This window comes from Anarrhichthys ocellatus, unplaced genomic scaffold (genome assembly GCF_004355925.1).
Source record: "Anarrhichthys ocellatus isolate YVR2014 unplaced genomic scaffold, GSC_Weel_1.0 scaffold67, whole genome shotgun sequence".
Taxonomy (NCBI): domain Eukaryota; kingdom Metazoa; phylum Chordata; class Actinopteri; order Perciformes; family Anarhichadidae; genus Anarrhichthys; species Anarrhichthys ocellatus.
The window spans coordinates 71,258-92,321 of NW_022280097.1; the positions used below are offsets into that span (position 1 = coordinate 71,258).

At 42.1% G+C, this 21,064-nt stretch overlaps 1 protein-coding gene across 1 annotated transcript in view; it reads right to left on the reverse strand.

The window, feature by feature from the left end:
• Positions 1-21,064, reverse strand: part of LOC116397473 (F-box-like/WD repeat-containing protein TBL1XR1) — a 39,205-nt gene that overhangs the window by 15,593 nt on the left and 2,548 nt on the right. Inside the window, exon 2 of the mRNA XM_031872910.1 lies at positions 8,521-8,585. The gene's annotated coding sequence lies outside the window, so the exon portion shown is untranslated. The remainder of the gene's footprint in view (positions 1-8,520; positions 8,586-21,064) is intronic.

Below are 21,064 nucleotides of genomic sequence, written 5' to 3' on the forward strand. Positions count from 1 at the left end.
ATTCGCATCTGAAGGTACGCAGTTGGCGCGGGGGGGGGGGGGGGGGGGGGGGGGGGGGGAATCTCTGTCTCTGCATTCCTTCTCTCCCTCTCCCCCTTGTGACTGCTACCAGTGGCAGACTGGCCTGTACAGTAGGCTCAAGCTTAAATCAAGTCCCAGCCTAATGAGAGAAGAAGAAGAGACTCACAAAGACTATCATTCAACACCAAGAGAAAATCAGGACGTGGAATCAAACAGTGATGTTGATATGTACGCACCGTGCGTCTCCGACACATTCGAATCTGAAAGTACGCAGTAAACTCACCACACACACGTCCATTTCTATTTCCCTGATAAAGCTCCATTGTGAACAAAATTTCCGTGTTGAAATCATAAAAATAAACAAATAAACGAGGGTAATTTGATTTAGATAATGTTTTAAAGAAGAAAGATTTTGAGATTTTATTTGGTTTCATTTTCAGATAGGCCTACATTTTCAACATTCATAAATATAACCACAATCATAACTATATAACAAACAATTTTAAAACAACTTTGATCGGGGACCCACTCAGAGGCTTTAGCTCACTCAAAGATGTGTGATCAAAAAACACAACAGCTTATCAATATGTGCTACTTGCTGTCAGAACAGATTTAACTTCATATCAACGGAGTATTTATCTGAGCAACTGCAGTGATAACATGCACGACTGATGCATTATGCAGATATTAGGGTAGTGGATGAGGGGCGCTTGATTTTACTGCCTGTACATGCATTACATACACCAACTAGAAGGGTGTGTCAGCATCGACCACTACACTATTGTGTAATAGAATTAATACGACCCACAGTCGGCTAACACCCCGTCTAGACACCGATGGCCTGTAAAGGCTTTGTCAAACGCACTCCATTCAAACTCAAAAACAAGCTGCGACCCATGCATGCAATCGATTTGAAGTTGGAGTATAAAACATGTCGTGCAATCTTGCCAAAGACAAAATTAAATTTGCTGAGCCGTCTGTGTACTGGTAGTTCTGTTAGCGTGACACACCGTCCAACATATGAAGGCTACATCCACACCGATGTGTTTTAAATGAAACCGATCTCCGTCCACACGGTGTTTCAGCATCGTTTATGAAATGATCTCCGTCCACAGTAGCATGCCTGAAACGTCTATCACGTGACTATTCGCGTACACTGGGCATGCGGGTGCCGGTATAAACAGGAAGTACATTGGTTGCTTAGTTACAGAAAATACGATGTATTATGGTACCGTTTCATAATAAAAAGGTCGTGCTTGATACTTAAGATCTTCCTCTTTATACTCATAGACAATTTAACTTCACAACAGCTGCTAGCATAGACAACAAGGCCAGTAACGCTTGTAATACGTTATCCATGTTGAAAGGAATCACCGGTAGAACAGGCCGGAAAAGGGGTCATGTGATAGGGGCGTGACGAATCAGGGAAGGACACGCCGTGACTGCGAAGACCCAATCGAGTAGCGAATGCGGGAGTCCCCGTCAACATTCCCTAACGTATGTGGTTCAGCCTGTCCACACTACGAGGTAACCCCGGAGTTTCAAAACAGAACGGGAGCGTTTTTAAACTTGTAGATTATTGTGGATGCTCAGTGTAAACGTAGCAAACGGTATGTGTTTTAAAATGGAACCGTAGTAGTGCGGATGTAGCCTAAAAGTGAGCGAACTGTTTCCCTCCCGCTGTGTCTTTGGGCGGAGAGCAGCAGCTGGTGATCTGAGACGCACCTCTGCTGTGTTATCACTAGTGGTTAAGAGTAGTGGGGAGGAGGAGTCAGCAGGCAGTCAATGACGGTACAAAACAGGCAATAAAAAGGTGTATGAAAAAAATGTGAGTCGCCGCAACCGCGAGATGTCCTGCGCACCCAAAATATGATGAGGTTTGCCGCAGCAGTACACGAGATTAGCTGTGGACAAACGCTCTCACTCACGGTCAAGCTGAAAGTGAAATAATTCAACAACAACCGCAATGAATGCAGAGAACTTGCCTCAGGAGGAGAGACGTCACATCCTAACCACAGCCGTTACCTCATGTCATGGAAACAAACCACGTACAGAAACTCATGAATTTACTCTGATTCTTTTCTACTCAACACTAATGTACTTATGTTGACAATTGGAACGGTTGCTTTCAGCCTCCAACAGTCTCTTGTTATGTTGGTACCGGCTGCATGTGTGAAAAGGGCCTCTTTGCACTCTGAAAAATGGCTGAGGAAAATCTCACACTGTTGTGTCTCACTGCACCATGGGTGTCCTTTTGTCCCTCCCGGTCTGTGGTAACAATATCCAGCATGTAGGTTTGGTGCTCTTTGAAGACTACTGCATCAATAGGTAAGGAAGAGCCACGCTGTGACTGCTGCTCTGGCTCTACTCTGCAGGTGGGAATGGGGTTCATTCCTATTCCTACAGGAGCTGTCTGAGGCCTGACGGTGTGGGCTCGTCCTCGGAAAGCAGTAAAAAAAAAGGGAAATTCAGGCAGCAGGGATTCATCATAGTCTCTCACTCTAAAACATTGTCCTGTCTCCCAGTTAGAGTCGCACCTTGTTTCCAAGCTGAAACTAAAGCCTGAAGAAGCTGGGTAATGTATACCATTATAGTAGGTTTTATTACAGGCTGTTGAAATCTCCTTCACCACTGCTAAATGGCCATCTCTGTATGACCGCATACTTCCGCATGGGTTGGCTTTTATAGATCTCTCTTCGGGGGGATTCTATAGACACGTGTGTAAAAACCAAAATCAATATGGCCTGCACTCTCACAGTAAAACACAATAAAATAAAACACATTTGTAAAAATGCACCAGAAGGTGAAGCAGCTTATCTGCTAATAATCAAGATTTTACAGACGTTGGTCCCCAAAGTTAGAACACAACTAGGCAACAAACTAAATACGCTGTCCCTTGTACCTGGGATAATGTACAGATTTAAGCTGATTATCTGGGGAACTTAAGTCAGCGATCATATCATGTCTCATTGTTGTGTTATTGTTGTGTGGCAGAAGACTAGGGAACAATAGCAGTTTAACTCTTTAGCTACTTCCAATCCTTACTCGTACAGATCTTAATATTAAATTAAAAAAACATTACAAGTTACAGGTTCAATACTGAATGACAGCACTGTGCGTCCCGGTCAAGTCTTTTTTTTTTTTAACTCCCAGAGTTGTATAAGGTGCAATGACAACAGAAACAGTGTGGCTCTCCCCTCCCCCCTCTAGGGTTAGTCTCTTGGAGTGACAGATTGCGTTGGCAGGCCTAGCTCTGCCTCACAAGGCCTGTGTGAGGTCAGCGAGACGAGCTGTCTGTCGCTGACAGATGGCAGCACGTGGGCCTCGCCAGCCAGTCTCGCTCCATGGGCGGCTATACCGGCTCGGGGCCGCTTGTGTCCATGAAGGCAGCGGGTCAGTGAGGGCCACAGAATCAACCGTGGTTACCTCACTGAGAGACGCCGCCTGTGCTCGCTCGGATTAAAAAAAAGACCTCGCCGAACTCATAATCCCAATCACTTAAAGAATTTTTTTGGATGGTTAAGTGACACGGACTAGATCACAGTAGATGCAAGCAGACATGCACTACTGAGTTAAACCATTATGGTCCAGGGGTTCACTAGTTAACATCGAGGATGAGACGCGTTTCTATGGACAAACACTCCAATCCCTGACATAAACAAAGGACTACATGACTACAGTTAAAAACTACAACCAGAGCTAGGTTGAGCTTGAGCATGGAACAAATCATCATCAGGCTGTAAATCATTAAAGTATTAGTTGACCTAGACTAATGTCATAATACCTGCTGACACTAATTTCAATTATGTTTGGGTAATTGATCTTTAAGTGCCCAACATATTATCACGCCCACCCAACAGATGCTGATGAAATGTACTTATTATCATTATTCTACAGGTGGTGAGGTCCCAGATTACAGTCTTGTTTTCAGTTGTTGAGAGTGGTTTTATTGTAGTAAGCCGTTAATCCACACAACCTTACCTAAGAACCCGACGAGCATCTATTTCCAGCAACAGACAAACACGATGAGCCCATTTATTGACCTCGGCTAGGTGTGAGTGAAGCTGGAGTCTTGGGTTAGAATAAGATGTGGCAAACTCCATCACCTGTGTAAGCGCACAGTGACCACTTTTATACAGAGGAAAACAAATATGGCTTACTGGAAGCATTGTTCATTAAAAAAAGAAAATGTATTCGTCATGTACAAGCTCTGCAGATAGTCAGTGGACACTTAACAGGTCAGAGGTCATAGGTTGGGTGGGAGGTGTGCACAAATAGAGCAACTGAAGCTTCAGCTCCTTGATGAACTCTGTCGGATAAAAGAAGTAGTTTTCAACTCGGGCCTTATTTTCCAAGCTTATGTCATCATTACAGTTCACTGCAAACTGTCAAATGCCTTTCTGCCCATCAAAAGGTGTATTGTTCGTTGATCTGATTGGCTCCTATAGCCCATTATTGTCCGTCACTAAAAAGCTACCCCTTAGAACAGCTGATCCATGCAATGTTTAAAAGATACTTCCTTTGAAAGGAAGAAGAGGACAAGAGAAAACAAAAAACACAACTACAAATAGAATAAACGGTGAATTAGTTATGCAAGATAAAAACCACTAACACCCGCTAACATCTGTCTTCAGCAGGAAAGGTGCAATCAACAGTCATTTGTGTGAAATTAACATAATTAGCATCCAAATTCTTGAGGTAGACCAAAAATATGTTTTGTGAGGTCAGTTACCTTCGACCACCCAATTTTAATAAGTTCATCCTTGAGTCTAAGTGGACGTTTGTGCCAAATCTAAAGAAACCCCCTGCCAGAGTTCCTGAGATATCGTGTTCATGAGAAGGTGACGGACGGACACCCTGAAAACAAAGGGCCTCCTGTCATAACTGTCGCCGAAGAGATTTTAACAATTATTACAATTTATTAACGTACCTAACATACAATTAATCTGCGCTCCTAAAAGCTACCTCAGGCTGTCGCAAGTCTGCAATATTGAAAAGACAATGAGCTGTGCTCGTCACTGTCACTTTTTACCCAGCCACCCAATCACAATGGAAGAGGGGCGGGACAAATACCACAAAGACCAACCGTCACATCCTCCACGTAGCGCTGAAGAAAAACAACAAAGAAGGAGAAATGAATACACATACAAGTCAGTCCTCTCACTAACTGATTCAGCCTTCAGTTCAGAGCAAGCATGCCTCATGCCGACATTTTTACTTATATTTCATAACATAACCAGATGCATCCAAAGCGGCTCATCTGAAAATATAAACACTGCGCTTCATTGCTCTTCTGTGTTCGGCATAGCCCAACAATAAATCCTACTTATATCGCACTAAAATCTGGAGAGATGAAGTTATTTGCAAAAACAGGGCAGTAAAAAAGCATTACCACCACTCGCTAAATCCCTTCCCCACCACAGCCCTGAAGCTGCCACACACCACTGACTGAAACAATAACTTCACCTTGCTGGTCATTGTAAAAATAGAATGAAACAAACTGTTTGAAGTCTTTCCACTGTTCCAACAATCACCAACTCTGGTGTAAGAGTTTGAAAGAGAGACTGAATAAGTAACAGATAGAAAAAGAATTTCATTGTCTACCAACGTGTTCGTGGCATCGAACATGTCGTTGGTGTGGAAGTTCTTCAGTGCGAGTGAAGAACAACCTTAAAAACTAACTTAATCAGACACTTATTATATTGTCAGTTATTCCCATGCATGCTGCTCAGAGTAATCAGTGACCGGCTCTTCTGCATAGATACAGTTGTTTAAAGGCGATGTTTCACAGCAATATAAAATAGATGTTAGAGTAGTGTAAAAAAAAACAAAAAGTTAGTCTGGAGCCTTGCTGTCAATTACAGTTCTTAGAAAAACTGGCCGAGTCAGCAGGTTAGACATTTATTAAGTCAGAGCCTCTATGGTTCACAAAGTTTACTCAAGAAATATTTTAAGAATTTGTAGGAACAAATCCTGTCTCATAACCGTCTCTAAACCATGCAGCAGTCAAAATCTAAATTTGGCTAATTTTGGGCTTACTACGCTATAAGACGTGTAATTGTGTACCTCACTATTATCCTTCTCTGTATTTAACCATCTCACTTTCTGCCTCCTCATTCCTCCCTGCTTCTTCCACGCTCTCACACTAAATTGGTTTTGTAATTCAGGGTTAACCAGGGACAATGTTTTTTGCTTCCTTTAGGACACGCTAGAGAAATGTCTGAAATATTTGTGGTATATTTTGAAAATAGGGGCAGTGGAAGAGACATCGCATACAAGCTATGTTATAGGAAAACTGCTGCACTGATACTGTGGGCTCAATTATTTCAAAACAAAGACTTCTTTGCTGCAGAAATAAACTATAAAAATCAACAACGGCGTACACGTTGTCCGATTAGTGTAATTATTTGACATGATATAACGCAGTAAAAGATTTGAAATGTTAGCACCACATAGTTAGCAGAGCTCAGACTTACAATACTGTGGCAAGCAGCACCCAGAGATCTGAAGCCCAGACCAGTTTCAACACATGGGACACGAGCGTTAAGTCTCAGTAGCAAAACACAGCTGGAGTCAAGTAAACAGCCGCCTCACTAATGGTTAAAACCACAAACCATCACAACTACAACATAAGCCAGCATGTAATGAAAGGGCACATTGCTTATACTAACAAGAGGTAACATGCACTTTGGAACACAAAACAGCCAACGTGATGGGAAACGTGGGCCGTCGCTATTGCTACAATATTGCTTCACAAACTGAATTTTAACACTTTGGATCACCGCTATACAACATTCAAAACCGGCTACAGACCAGAATCGCAAGCCATGTTTCGGTAAACACGCCCATCAGGCCATCTTGCTTCGGTCCAGGTGTACAAACAAACTTCGACACATGCCCCAAATGAGAGGTCAGGAAATGGTTGCTCATTTTCTTTTCTTTTTTAATTTCTGTCTTCTTTTCTGAGCACCTGGCTTTTGACGACTGGCCCTTTGTTTATATTTATGTATAATTATTTAATTCCCAATGAAGTTTAATGTTTCAGTGCACTAATGTCATTTTGGACAAAAAAAAAGAAAAAAGATCATATCATATATACATATCACAATAGACCATTACTTCCTGCGCTATTTGCAAAGAAGACCAGATTCTTGAATTTTCGTGCTGACCGTTGAAACTGTGAAAATGGGAGCTGTGCAGCCATGCTTGTAGGCTGTTTATGTAAATAACACAGTGGATGACTAAGAACTACTTACTGTGCTGCGTTATAGCATCATGAGTGCAATAAACAAAGAGCTGGGGGCTCTACAGCGAGGGAAACAAAGCCTTCGAATGTGGCTGACCTGACATTAACACAGCTAGTTGCAGAAATGGGTGGAAGCTGTCACAGCAAAGCATCTCGGTTCAAGCAGAGAACCAAGTGAACAATGTCACTAAGCCGGGCAGAAAGATCTTGGCTATCCAAGTGCATATAAACATGACCATCACGGTGGAGACTGAGCTTCTATAGATCCCGTCCTGCATTGTACATTGTGCAGTGCCGAGTAGTGTTCACAGGAAATCTGCTGGATTCTTTAGCAGCTCAAAACAGGAAGAGAGAGACGTTCGTTCACTGGAAACCAAACTTTCTGGCAATCGCGGACGGTTTCAAGAGCAGAAAATAAACTCACATCCAACACATTTGTTCTCCTCAGTAAAATAAGACACATGGGAGAGGAAGGGATGCAGGAAGCAACGGGGTTCATGGGAGATGTGGTCCGAATGGGGGCGGGGGGGGGGAGACACTAACACTAAGCACTTCTGTGTTTTAGAGACTCCAACCTCGACCTGACCTAACACTGCGGCACACTAGTCAGGGCTAGTCGGAGAATGAATAGAGGTCTTGTCAGAGTAGCAGTGAAGTACGTTGCCTTCCTCATAATTTGGCACTTTGTTCCTGTGTTTACTCTCTCGCTCCCGACATGGCCTCAGACATTTAAACAATGGGCGACGTATCCTAAAAAAAAGGAAGAAGAAACCGCCCGAAAGGAAAACAACGCATTCACCAATTTGAACCAGAGCAAACTAATTATGGGTTTGAAAATGCCCTGAGTAGACATGTTGATTTTCACTGTTGGTGAAACATCAGTAGTGAACTGCATTAGACTGTAGAGGTGATTATGTGAACCACCAACGTGCAACAGATCTGCTACATTCCTGACTGGAACAGAAAATATACCTGATATAGGCATAAGCCAGCAACTGTGCATTAACTCAAATAAAGTGACAAAAAGATGATCACAGATAATGAAGGCAATTAAAAATGCAAGCATACTCAAAGAGATAGATTCAGTGGGAAAATCTTCACGGGTATAGATTTCATGAAAGGGAGACGTTAATGTTCTTCACAAACATCAGACAACATGAACTAATGACAGGTTGTTCAAAAGCCATGCTGTGACTCTGCATACCCATGATGTTAATAAGCAGGTGGAAACATTTCTCAGATGGATCACTCACCACAGTAGTAAGTCTGTATGCCCACCAGTATGTTCAGTCAGGGCCTTGTACCATGGGCTGAGAACCTGCAGCAACAAGGGGGAGAAAACACAGTCAGGGGCTTTTCAATTAGATTAGAGACAGACAAAGTAATTTGGAAATCAGTGTTACTGTTGCTTCCAAACTCAAAGGTCACATCGTACGTTTAAAAAGACAGCAATTATACACTCAAATTTACCGAAACACGAGCCAAGCTTCGGGGAGTTTCTATGGTAAGTCACTGTACGAGAGGATTCAACACACAATCCATCTCTGACAGACCTCCAAAAGGTAACTGGAAGGTTCATATATTTGGCATTTCCTGAATGAACGAGACAAGAAATTTTAAGTTTTGTATCAAAAAAGAAAAGTCAAAGATGTTATAAAAGGTTGCAGCTCTAATGATGCGGTGTGCACAATGCAACACAGATTCCTGCTGGCAGGGAAGAAGAGAGCAGCTATTGAGCCAACGGATGTAAACAGCGCTGGTTATAAACTCTGCAAGTGATCTTTGTCAGGCCTCAACGACACAAACAATGCTTCGTAGTGAGACACGTTGAATGTAAACATAACTGCGTTACTCCACGGGGCAACTTTAAAGCAGATTTTAATGCGTATGTCACTAACTAGGGAGCAGGAGACCTTCTCTCCGCCTGTACCTACGTCGGTAAAAATCATCAAAATGTAAAATAATACAGGGTTCTGTGGGATTGGCCTTTACCCTCTCATCCACTAAGCACTTGGGTTGGATTGGTGTCCACCATTTACAATGATTTCATCTCGAAAAGTGCCAAGACTCTGGGGGTGAGGCCTCAGAAGCGTGACCTTCAGGGACAAGGCCTTGAGCTCAATTGGAAAACTATCTGGGCTAACATATTTATCTCATCAAAAAAACCAGCACATCAGCTCATTCACTATAAGTTTGTGCATTAATGATATGACACCATACCTTCAAATGGGCCTTCAAAATAAAGCTCACACAACATAATTCTGTTGGTACAGACCTCCATGTTTTCTGGAAAATATCCTGGAATTTCTTATTCCAAAACAGCCAACCTTATTGTTAATTCAACGATGACTCCGCCCTCAGTGATAATTCCAGGTTAGCTTAGAAAAGACATATTTGCCGGTTTAAATGGCGCCAAGCGAACCGTACTACACTCGTGGTTCTCTCCTGATCCCCCATCGATGAGGGAGTGGCTCAATCATTTTAGGGATATTGCTCTGTAGATTTTACTGTAGATGCTCGGGACATCCTCATTGGTCCTCTTTCAAACACATTTTCTTACACAGATATAATGTGTCACTGTGACAGAATGTAAGAAGACCCACACATACACATTATCTTTTGTCTGTTTGCTTGTGGATTTCATTATTTTATTATTATTCTTTTTCTTTGCAAAGCAATGGTGATGTGTCTAATGCTGTTTGTATGTGCATAAATCCCTGTCTGTGGTACCTTGTGTACAATGTTTACGTGACAAACTCGATAAAATGTAATATAATCTCTTACCAACGCCATGAAGCAGCCAGCCGTACATGTCTAACCGTGTGACTGACACTCATTCAATGTGTGAACAATGGGTCACCTCTTCAGCGTGAGGACAGAGGGAGACACGTTCACTGCATACATCTACAGCAGACCGCCACCATAACATAAACACGTGTGTGTAAATGTAAAGCAATCAACACTAACTTTGTGAAGCCCGTTTTTGGTCATACTGTGATTCAGTTCTGTGGTGATGGAGGGTTGCTGGATTGCATAATACTAAGAAGTGGACTGGAAATCACTGAATGTTTCCCGGCTCCTTCTCTTGCCTCACTGCTTCCTTCCCTATTTTTCCCCTGACCTTGATTCCTTTTCCTTTAGTCATGCTTTCCCTGCGTCCTGTATCTGCTGCCTCTCTCTACGGTGGTGGCAGAGACTGCTGAGCAAAGGCAGAGATAGTATTACCACAAGCAGGAGTAGCTGGGTGCGGCCAGAGAAACACTGAAAGTGTTGTGGGTTGCCAAGGGCTTACCGGAGGACACGGCCCTGGCATGACGGGAATGAGGTTTGTACGCTGGTGGTTATCTCTGTGATCGAACGTGAAATACGAAACACGTGAAGACAAAAGGAGGAGTTATGTACATGATCATACTCATTTCCCTCCAGTAAATATCACAATATAGATCGTATAAAAGTCTCAAGATAATTACTCCTGACCCATCTTTTCAGTGGCTAGGTCTGCAGCCTGATCTCGAGCGCACAGCTGATAGCTACCTGATTTCTTTACGGCACACCAGGATATTTAGGAATCCCAATGGTATGATTTTCAATACCATCACAAATAAAGACGCTCCGCTCTCTATGACGCTGTGTTGGTGTGATGTGTTTGGGGGGTATTCGGGGTTCAGACTTCGTCAAACTACAAACTTTATAGCCACATGATTGTATTCAGCGGCCAGTCTGCTGCCACCACCGGCCCGTCATCTCAGCCCACCCAAAGGAGGTGTGGCACTGCGTAACATTAGCGAGTGTGTGGTCCAGAGAAAGTAATGTTACAACTGCGAACGCAGTAGGACCCAGAGTGGTTCGATTACAAAAATATGACCATTTGCATAACATGTGTTTCGGCGCGTTGCAAGAATGGCCTCCAAGCACGGGATCCCCCGGAGAGCAAGCTGCACTTTAAAAGCCTCGCCCACGATCCTCTCACGTGTGTTTTAGACATAGATCCACAAACGTAGCGCTCTATAAGCACTGCAAATTACAAATGGCTTATCACAGCGGTACAACTGTCACGCACGTCTTGCACAAACACTTCCAAAAGTGAAAGCATCCCAGACGGGATTCATCGAGATGGTAGCAGCAGCACGACAGCACTGCTATACAAATTTTTAACATCTGTCACTAAAGTCAGCCCACTTTAAATCAATACATTTTTTCACCCTGAAATAACTCTTTCATGATAAGAATTATCTCAAAGAACCAAATCAGTAAATCATTTCACGTCATTCATTTGTGCGAGGAGCCAACAGGACATCTAGAGAAGTCTCTTAACATGAAAGCTCTCAACAAACAAAGACTTCTATGCTCTTCAAACCTAAGAGACACATACATGGCAGCGATCAGCTACATCTCTGATTTGGGTCAGCATGAACTTTAAAATGGTTAAAATGTTTGCAGGGAAACATGCCCTCAAGACCCCCCTAGGGGTCCACCCACCAGACAACATCCCGTGGGAAACACTGGATTCCATTTGTACCTCAAAGAGTCTCAAAACCCGCCGGCGAGATTTAAAAGAACGTTTTCTTTCAACAAATCTTCAAAACTACTTATTCTAGCCAGAAGCATTAAAGAGCATCATTATCATCAGATGTTTATCTTACCGACGGTCCTTGAACACATCATGTGCACTTGTCAGAAAAAGCAAGCAAAACAAAGCTTATAATTGTGATATTTCATCAAAGAAAATATTTCTACTTGCCATATTTAAAATCTTGCCCACGAGCAAACCTTTTGCTTTAACAGTCCGTGAAAGTTAGACTGAGCTGCATCCTGCTGAGCACAGACCATTGAGGAGAGGACAGGTTGTAAGTAGAGGTAGTAAAAATGTAAATAGCTCAATGTACATAGAGTAGAGCCTCCATTATTCCCCTGTGCCCGTGTATATATGGGGAGCTTATGGACCACAGGCCTTTCACTCAACAACAATGCCACATCACAAACATGGGTCATACCACTTAGTGCATGTAACACCACAAGAATCCATGATGAGGTCTTTTAATACTGGCCAATCCAAAGCCACACGAGGCGAGCTCAACCAAAGCATAGCTCAGGTTTAACCCTGTACTTCAGATCAACACGTCAACATGTGATGCAGCACTGAGCCCCGGCTATCCCCGATAATAATGCAACACGATACATCGGAGCACTGCAGAGATCCCATGACATTCAGCTGGAGTTAAATACACCTTGACTTTCTCTCTCTCTCTCTCATGAAGTACACAAGCAGCCCCTCAGAGTGGAGAAAGCCCGTCTAGTAAAACACACAAGTTACAGATAGCCTGTGAGATAGCCTGTGAGACATTTTGGGCCTTAGCTCTTTGCAATGTACCCTGCAACGACATAAAAAATAATGCTGCATGTAGCTTTAAACTAACGGCAGAAATATATGAGACAAAGACGCGTCTGCCGCGGCCTGTTTAAAGCAGAGCTCATCCATTATGATCAGCCTTAAGTTGCTACACTGACCACAGAAGCCGGACATCGCACAGACCTACTTTTTGTTTATTTCTTCTCAAAATGGAAACACCAGAGATGCACCGATTAGACTTTTTCCAGTCCCGATAGGGACACCTGGGCTTTGGGTATCGGCTGTTTAATCAATAAGCCGTATGCCTCACTGTGTCGAAGAGTCTGGGATCATTCTGCTATGTGGAAGGTAACATCAGGCTCGACTTAAAAATAGTTTTCTTCACTTAACAAATAAACACAAAGATATAAATATACCGACTCATATGATATAGTCTCCGCTTCCAAATCCTGCATAACCAACTGCATTATTATTGAAAAAATATAAACCCAATATCTAGAAAATGAGCTAGCACGCAACCATACGCTACAAAGTCTGTGCAGCAGTAAGTCCTATCGGCCTAAAGTGCATATTCATTCATTAGCCCCTTTCACGTGTTTCCTTTTTAAAAAGCAAGTCAGCTGGAAACATTTCAAAAAGAACCAAGTATCAATCAGCTAGTAAGCTACAGATGGCTGATAAAATTGGCAAGCGCACTCAATATTTCAGCCAGCAAAGTTGAAAGTGAACGGCCGTGTGAAATCAAAGAGGAATTACTGCTACATTTCAGCGGTAAATCGGCAATCATCACTATTAACCTCTACCTATGCGCCATGCAAAGCTCGACACGCTTTTGTAGTAATTGTACACGACCGGTGCTTCCGACGTCAACGTGGACAAAGCGCGCGTTTAAAAAAACTAGTCCGTTACAAATTCCCATTGCTACAAATAAATTGTTTATATTCTGAGCAAAGCCGTGCCTCCTCGTGATTCTGCCTACTGAGAATGTTTTTGGCTGCACACTTGATCGTAGAAAATGAAAAAAATGTTGTGAAGCTGTTCAGAGCGTGAGGCAGCAAATAACTATGTGCTACGTAAACTATAGGCTATGTCCACGGAGATCTCACTGCGTAACTTCTAAAGTACCGACAGCAGAACAGTTAACTCCAGACCAATCAAAGTTTTTACTCATTTAGAACCGGCTTTTTTTGTGTTTAGAGGCATCTGGTGCAGCCCAACACAGTGGGTCCCATTGAAACAAAGGAGGAGATTGAGTTATTGTTTTAAACCCAGCCGTATTGTTAGTCTAAATGCTGCCTAAATGTGAAAATTGCCTAGTTTAGTAGTAGCCAGTATATCAGCTCTCTGCTTGTTAAACGCTGGTTCATGTGGCACATAAACTCAAGCTTTTGAGTGCGCTGCTCATTGTTTAGAGTCCGATATTAGCGTCTTGAGATGAGAGACAATGTGTACGACCGGATTGTTTCACAAGTTATCACTTTACGTAATAATTTTGAACCAATAAAAACCGTAATCATGGTCAGACAAGAGGCAGTGGGTTCCGCCTCTTTTGCTCTCCACTCAGACCGTCGACCTGCATTCAACCAAAAGTCTGCTCAAACATGATTGGTCAACACTACTCAGACCACAAACTGAAACCACAACGCACCGGGTTTCTGTTGAATGCTGAATCTGTTCAGAGATAATTAGTTGATCAAAAGCCGAAAATAAAAACTATCAGGCTAAAGTTGGATCAATCACTATTCACTGAGCAGTAATTTAGTTCTCATATTGGGTTGTCATCAATGCCTGTGTGAGTTATGATGTATTCTAACTTAATAGATCATGTATTTAGCTGACTTACAAGAAGTGAATTCAACCATGCGGGTGCAAAAAAAAATCGTCAACAAATATGCGGATCTACTTTAAGTACTAAGTATAGAGACAAAAGAACTGAGCGAAATTATATATCAGATGAATGATATCCAGCATCTCCAGCAAAGTGGGATTTTCCAGCGGTAGGGACGGAAGCTGGAGTACAAATAATGACCCTCTGTCTCTCTGCAGCGGGGGGGGGGGGGCCTGCTGCAGGCCTGTAAGCTTCAAATCCTTGTGGGTAAAGAGGGGGAGGGACACAGATACATTCTTCACAGTGTTGAACTTGACCCCTGGGGTTGCCCCCCTCCGCGCGCGCACGCACACGCACGCGCACGCACGCGCACACACACACACACACACACACACCGGCTGTCAAGGATGTGTGTGTATGCAAAATACACACAAAAAAAACACAACATAAAGCAATCCTACGTGCATTTTCTGCACAGGACGACTTATAACACACCACAACCTAGTGCTGGGCGGTATACCGTTCATCCGGTATACCGGCTTTAATTTCCCGTATGATATACATTTTTCACACACCGTCATACCGGTGCATAGCCGAAACAACTGCTGTCACTCTTCAACCGGCAGCTAAATATATTGTTTGCCTCTAAGGGCTAGTTCTTTAGAGTGTATTGAGAGGGACCCCTAATCATGGTTATAACTTTATAACACAACAATTAATAACCCACAACTAATGCTCTTTAACAACAAAACACCACAGCACACAACAGTTTGTAACACTAATAATTTAACATTTGTAAAATTACACCGCCGAACGGCATGCTGGGTACAGCTCGCTAGCTAGCCCACTAGCACAACAGTCTGCTAACAGTTGGGAGAGGCTCCGTCGCAACAGTAACGTTACATTAAAGAACAGAACAGAGAAATGCAAGATGAACAAAGACAGACCGGAGACCAGGGTAGGAAATTTACATATTTTTTAGGGGGCAATTTTTGCCCCCACTGACTGAAATCCAGGGGCATTTAAAAGAAAATTGGGGGCACTTTTTGAAACTTGTGAAATAACATTTAACCTTTGTTCAAAATAATAATTATACTTAATTAGGCTTACAGTATATGAGCAATTGTCATCAAATGGCAATAATAAGACTATTAGGCAGTAGTCTACAGATTCAAAGTGTTTTCTTAGATTTTTTTGAACAAAATGTTTGTTGTTATGACATTTTTTAAACAACTACTAACAATTATTAAGTCAACGATGCCTTGATTACATCAGTCATTGTATGGAATTATTGAGAAAAATATTTTTGTAGCACCTCAAATATTGTGATATTACCCATTTTTGTCCTGAATTTATGCATTAGTCATTGTGTGGAATTTTTGAGAAAAACATTTTTATAGCACCTTAAAAATTAAAAAAAATATGCCATTTGAAGGTACAAATTCAGTTCAAAGTTTTTGCTTAGTAAAATATCTTAATTGACTGTCAGTCAGGTATTATTCATTTCCAGCAACCCTCAAATCAAAGAATAAAGACACTTTACTCACAATTTAGGTGTATTTTCCCTTTAACTCATGAGATGCAGGTAGCATGTTTTATACTTAATGTGAATATAATTAATTTAATCGAATTGCCATTATGCAATATGTATACTTTGTCAGCATCTTATTCTGAAAACCGGATGTTCGTCTGAAGAAACCGGATGTTGTCTCACGTTAATCGTTCCGCTAACTTTCAAAGTCCTTCGCTCGCTCCCGATCTGTGCCATTTGAATGTGTTTACCGTGAATTTCAGCATATAGGTGCACTAAAATGTAAGTGTCCGCCGAGTTGACCGCAGTCTCACAGTCACAGGTCTGATTAAGAAGCGCTCCGTTTATTTATTTGTTTAGAAAGTTCGGTTCTTCACGCACACGCAACATCAGTCAAGGCGAAAATCAAAACCATTATATGGCAACTGGACCGGGTCATATAGGCTACGATGTTTTTGACAAGTTAATTAAATTATCATTATTATTAGAGGAATTTATGGGGGCATTTTTTGCCCCTCTCCTAGTGATATCAGGAGCAAAATTATATTTCTTAGGGGCAGTTTTGCCCTTTGCCCTAGTGTATTTCCGACGCTGCCGGAGACGTCTGTGCAAGAGAGGAGCTGTGTCTGCTGTTTTTTGGTTTTAAAAAACCGACGTCCAAAAGATGTCCAGCTGTTGTTGCTGCTGGTGGTAACACGGGCAACTTACTCCATCACCTCAGCAGAAAACATGAGTTTGAATACCAAGAGTGTGATTACGGTCGTCAACCAGTAACTTTAGCGCTGGTGAAACAGTGAAGCCAAAGGGTCACACATTGCTTGAAGAGGCATTTGCTCGAGGCACTGCATATGACAAGAAAAGCAAGCGGCGGAGCGACATTACGAACGCAATAACGATCCAGCTATGCAAGGACATGGTCCCGCCACAGACCGTTGAGAAAGACGGGCTCAGAGCAATGATTAAAACACTGGATTCAAGGTATGTCTTACCGGGGCGACAATACTTCAGCTAAACTGCTATCCCAACATTATAGCAACAAACGAGCACACCCTATAGTAAGCAAAGCCTTTATACATGATGACATTAACATGTTTTTATATTATATGTATTTCTGACAGTAGAGTAAGCCACTATAAACCTATATAAAAACCCAGTCAAGGAAAAACAAAAAATACCGTGATATACCGTGAAACCGCCAGAATCTTAAAAAATACTGTGATACAAATTTTTGGTCATACCACCCAGCACTACCACAACCACCATCACTTTAGACATTTGAAGATTATTATGACCAATTTCAGATCCATGCACCTTTCAGCAGACCAGAACACGCAGAACAAACAAAGCGTTGCAGACAACCAGTCTGACAACCAGTCCCACCTAAAGGCAACTCACCGACTTGGGGTTTTTTTTGGGCAGGAAAATTAATCACTCAGATAAATCAACTCATTGGTAAAATCATTGAGTTAATCAATTAAAAAGCAGCAGCCCTAATTTCCTGTAATTCCTCATGTGAGCTACACAAGCTGTTCGTCAACACAGCATCATAACATCCAACAGAATCCATTGCTTTTGCAGCCCTATTCAAGTTAGCGAGCTTATCGACCAAGCTGCTTAAGAACTCCTTAAACACAAATCAGATATGTTATAAGTCAAAATACACACGTTAAAAAGTACATACCACACATTTTACTATCGCAACACAAGAGCAGACCTGAGGGCTTTCACCTCTTTAAACCTGTAAAGATTACAGAAACATGTGAAGCTTATTACTGGTGCTGCAGCTTTGGTAGTTTTGAAAAGGATCCCCAAAATCCTGTAGCTGCAGCATATAAACAAAGTGCTCTTTACTCATTGACGTCGTACTAAAAGAAATTGCATTTATTTAAAATGTGTGATTTGTGTAAAGTCTTCCCAGGACATAAACTCACAGAATGATTTTCAACCAGAACGTGTCAGCAGCTTGTGACTCCACTCTTCGATCATCTTCGAGGTTGTGCTGTGCTGTTATTGTACTGCAGTGGGTTACGTAGTTGTGTGTTAACAGTATTTATCCACACACTTATATTATACACGATAGCTAAATATGTATCCTTATCTCTGCACACGTACAGGATCCAGAGCTGTCCCATATTTGCCATTACCTCACACAGACAGACATTTTCACTCACTGCCCTTCTGTTCCATTTTGTCTTTTCAACTCACCACGCTGACGAGCAGCGGTTACATAACTGTACAACTCCAGCAGTCGTCCGCTGTGATTTAATAAGGCCGGCTAATCAATGTGTCCTGTGTAGATAACATGAGTCAGCTGCTCTGTAGCTAAGCATATGCCTGTGTCCTGTGCTCAACGTGTGCTGTGGGAAAGCAACGTCGAGGACAAAACAACCAGAATACTATTGATGTTCACATTATTATATTTCAGAGATCCTTCTGGTCACAGCTTAGCTGCACTACAGACGATTTTTAAATGTCCACGTCTCGCTGTCTTCTCAGTGGAAATGACCAAAGCGGAGCTGCAACAGAAACAAGCGACTAATCACAGAAAGAGACACAATAGATTACTCTCACTGCCCCATTTCAAATTCTGATGTCAAGTACAGAAACCTTTATTGCCGTACAGTCGGGCTAAATGGGCCAATGTGAGGAAGGTCAATGAGAAATCACGGACAGATTTCCCTCTTTGCTTCCACGCTTCTCAGTCGTGCATCAGCTGTGGAAATTGTAAATTATAGCCGTTCAAAGCTTTCCAATATTTCATCGTTAAAAACTGAGGCAAACAGAAATCACTTCATCCGTTTAATGAGTTTTACTACTTTCAATAATGTAGCATCATGGAGAATTTGTTGCCTGTTTATAACAAAAAAACAAACGCCTGTTGCTTATCAATTCTACTGACGGAAAGGTTCTCTTCACATTTCATTACTGCCACTGGAGCTAGCGATATGTAACTGTCAGCTTATGGAAAAGTCAAGTTCTGCATTTACAGAAATTGCATTGCAGGTTTTTTATGCTGTTTTAACGCATGTTCTGGATGTCAGTGAGTGCAGCTGTTTATGAGGCTACCGTTACTATTTGTGCAGACGCAGTGATGCTGACAAAAACACACCGGCAACGGGAGATGAGAGCGACAAGAAATATTGCTACAATGTACATTAACTACCACATGACAACTTTACTGCTAATTTCTTGCTTCGATCGTCAACAGCTGTCTGCTCTGAGCTCATCACCCACATCCACACACACACACACAGAGGTATTCCTGAAAGCTGCTATGCTACTCTTGTAACGCCATCTTCCAGAACGGTGTTCTGTTACTAGCGATAGGGTGATCACGGATCATGATTTAAAAAAAAGAAACTCATATATAGGTAAGTTGATCATGGTGAGTTTTCATTATTGGGATAATCGTGAATATCGTCATGTGTGACGTCTAGCTTGCCATCATGGTAGAGAAGTGAAAAATGGAGCCCGTTTTTAGAAAAATACAAGAACTATCATGTAAAGAAAAACAGACACACAATGTTGCCATTTCTCCCTTTATTTATGCCGAGCGGCCTTATGATTACCTTATACTACATAATCAATACTTTTAATTTCATACTCAATACTTCTTGCATGACATTTTCATAATGTCTCATACCTATCTGTTATGTCTGTATGGACGGCACTTTATATGCATATTTTAGCCACACCGCGATAATATTGAAAACGTGATCATTTTGGTCACTATAATCCAGATTTTTAAAAAAGTCGTACTGTTTCATATTTAACAGTATCTCGGTTTCTTCCGGAGTGCTCCAGCTAGCATATTCAGGTTTCTCATAAACAGAATAAGTGCTAGGTATAGATAGTGATACCAGTATCAGATCCGATACTGTGCACATGTACTTGTAAATCTACTCCAACACAAACCGCATCCGATACCACTACGGCCGCTCTGGTTAAATCCTTCATTTGTCGCCTGGGAGAGTTAGCAGCTACGACGTTGTGTGCATCGTCCCAAACACATTCAGTCTCCACCGCAGGATGTCAGCGATGTGTCTGCCTGGCACAACATTAAGCTTCGTTTATAGTCGTGCTTGCGCCAGAGGGCGTACAAACTAAATGAACTGTGAATAATCAAAAAGACGAGTGTAACACATAGACTGTAGGTGTAACAGGCAAAAAGCCATAAACCAACCCCCACAATGCTGAGGAGCGATCGTAATTATCTGTAAACTGATATCCATGGACTACCGTGTTGCCTTTCTACGACATGTCAAGAAACAAGTTCAGTATTTCATGCATTATAAAGAAACAGCTGACTATTTTATAAACTCAAATGAAGATTTTTAAGACCTCCTGTTTCTTAAGCATCTACAAACACATTGGCCTTCTTTGTAAAATCCCAAAATATGTGAACCATTTGTCACGTGATGGCGCGCGTGCCAACTTACAAAATAATTCCGTGACTACTATGGGAGCCTACGGGCACCAGGCACCGGCCGTGATTACCGCATTTTTTGGCGCGCATGCCAACTTCTCTACGACGAGTATAAACTACACTTTACTCCAATACTCTGCGTGTATCAAGAAAACACAATGCTCAACGTTAACATGTCAGCAACGGCATCACGTTGTATATTTCATTTGTTATTGTTGAAGAGTTAGGAACATCTGATAAAAATAAAACATGTTTTCAAAGCCATTGTTGTCAGCGTGATGGTATCATTAGGTACTTATATTGGTACTCTGTATCGGCAAGTACTAGTGTAAGTACTTGTTGGTGGTGTCGGTGCATTCCTAATGAGGGCTGATCCAGGTGTCTGAAAACAGGATATGGTATTTATATGTTTAAAACACAGACGGGATATTCCAATAGTATGTACATCGAGAGCAAAGTGGAAACCGGAGTCAAATTCCAATAAAGCTGATTCTGATAACGGGTTATTCGTGTCATTGTAAACACCCTCTATGTTGACAAAACTAAATCTGTAAATGTATCTATGAAGCAGTCTCTCGTGGATTCTGAAGGACCACTGAGCAGACATGGAGAGTTTGGCTTTGAGGTGTTTTTTCGGGGGGGGGGGGGGGGGGGGGGGGGGG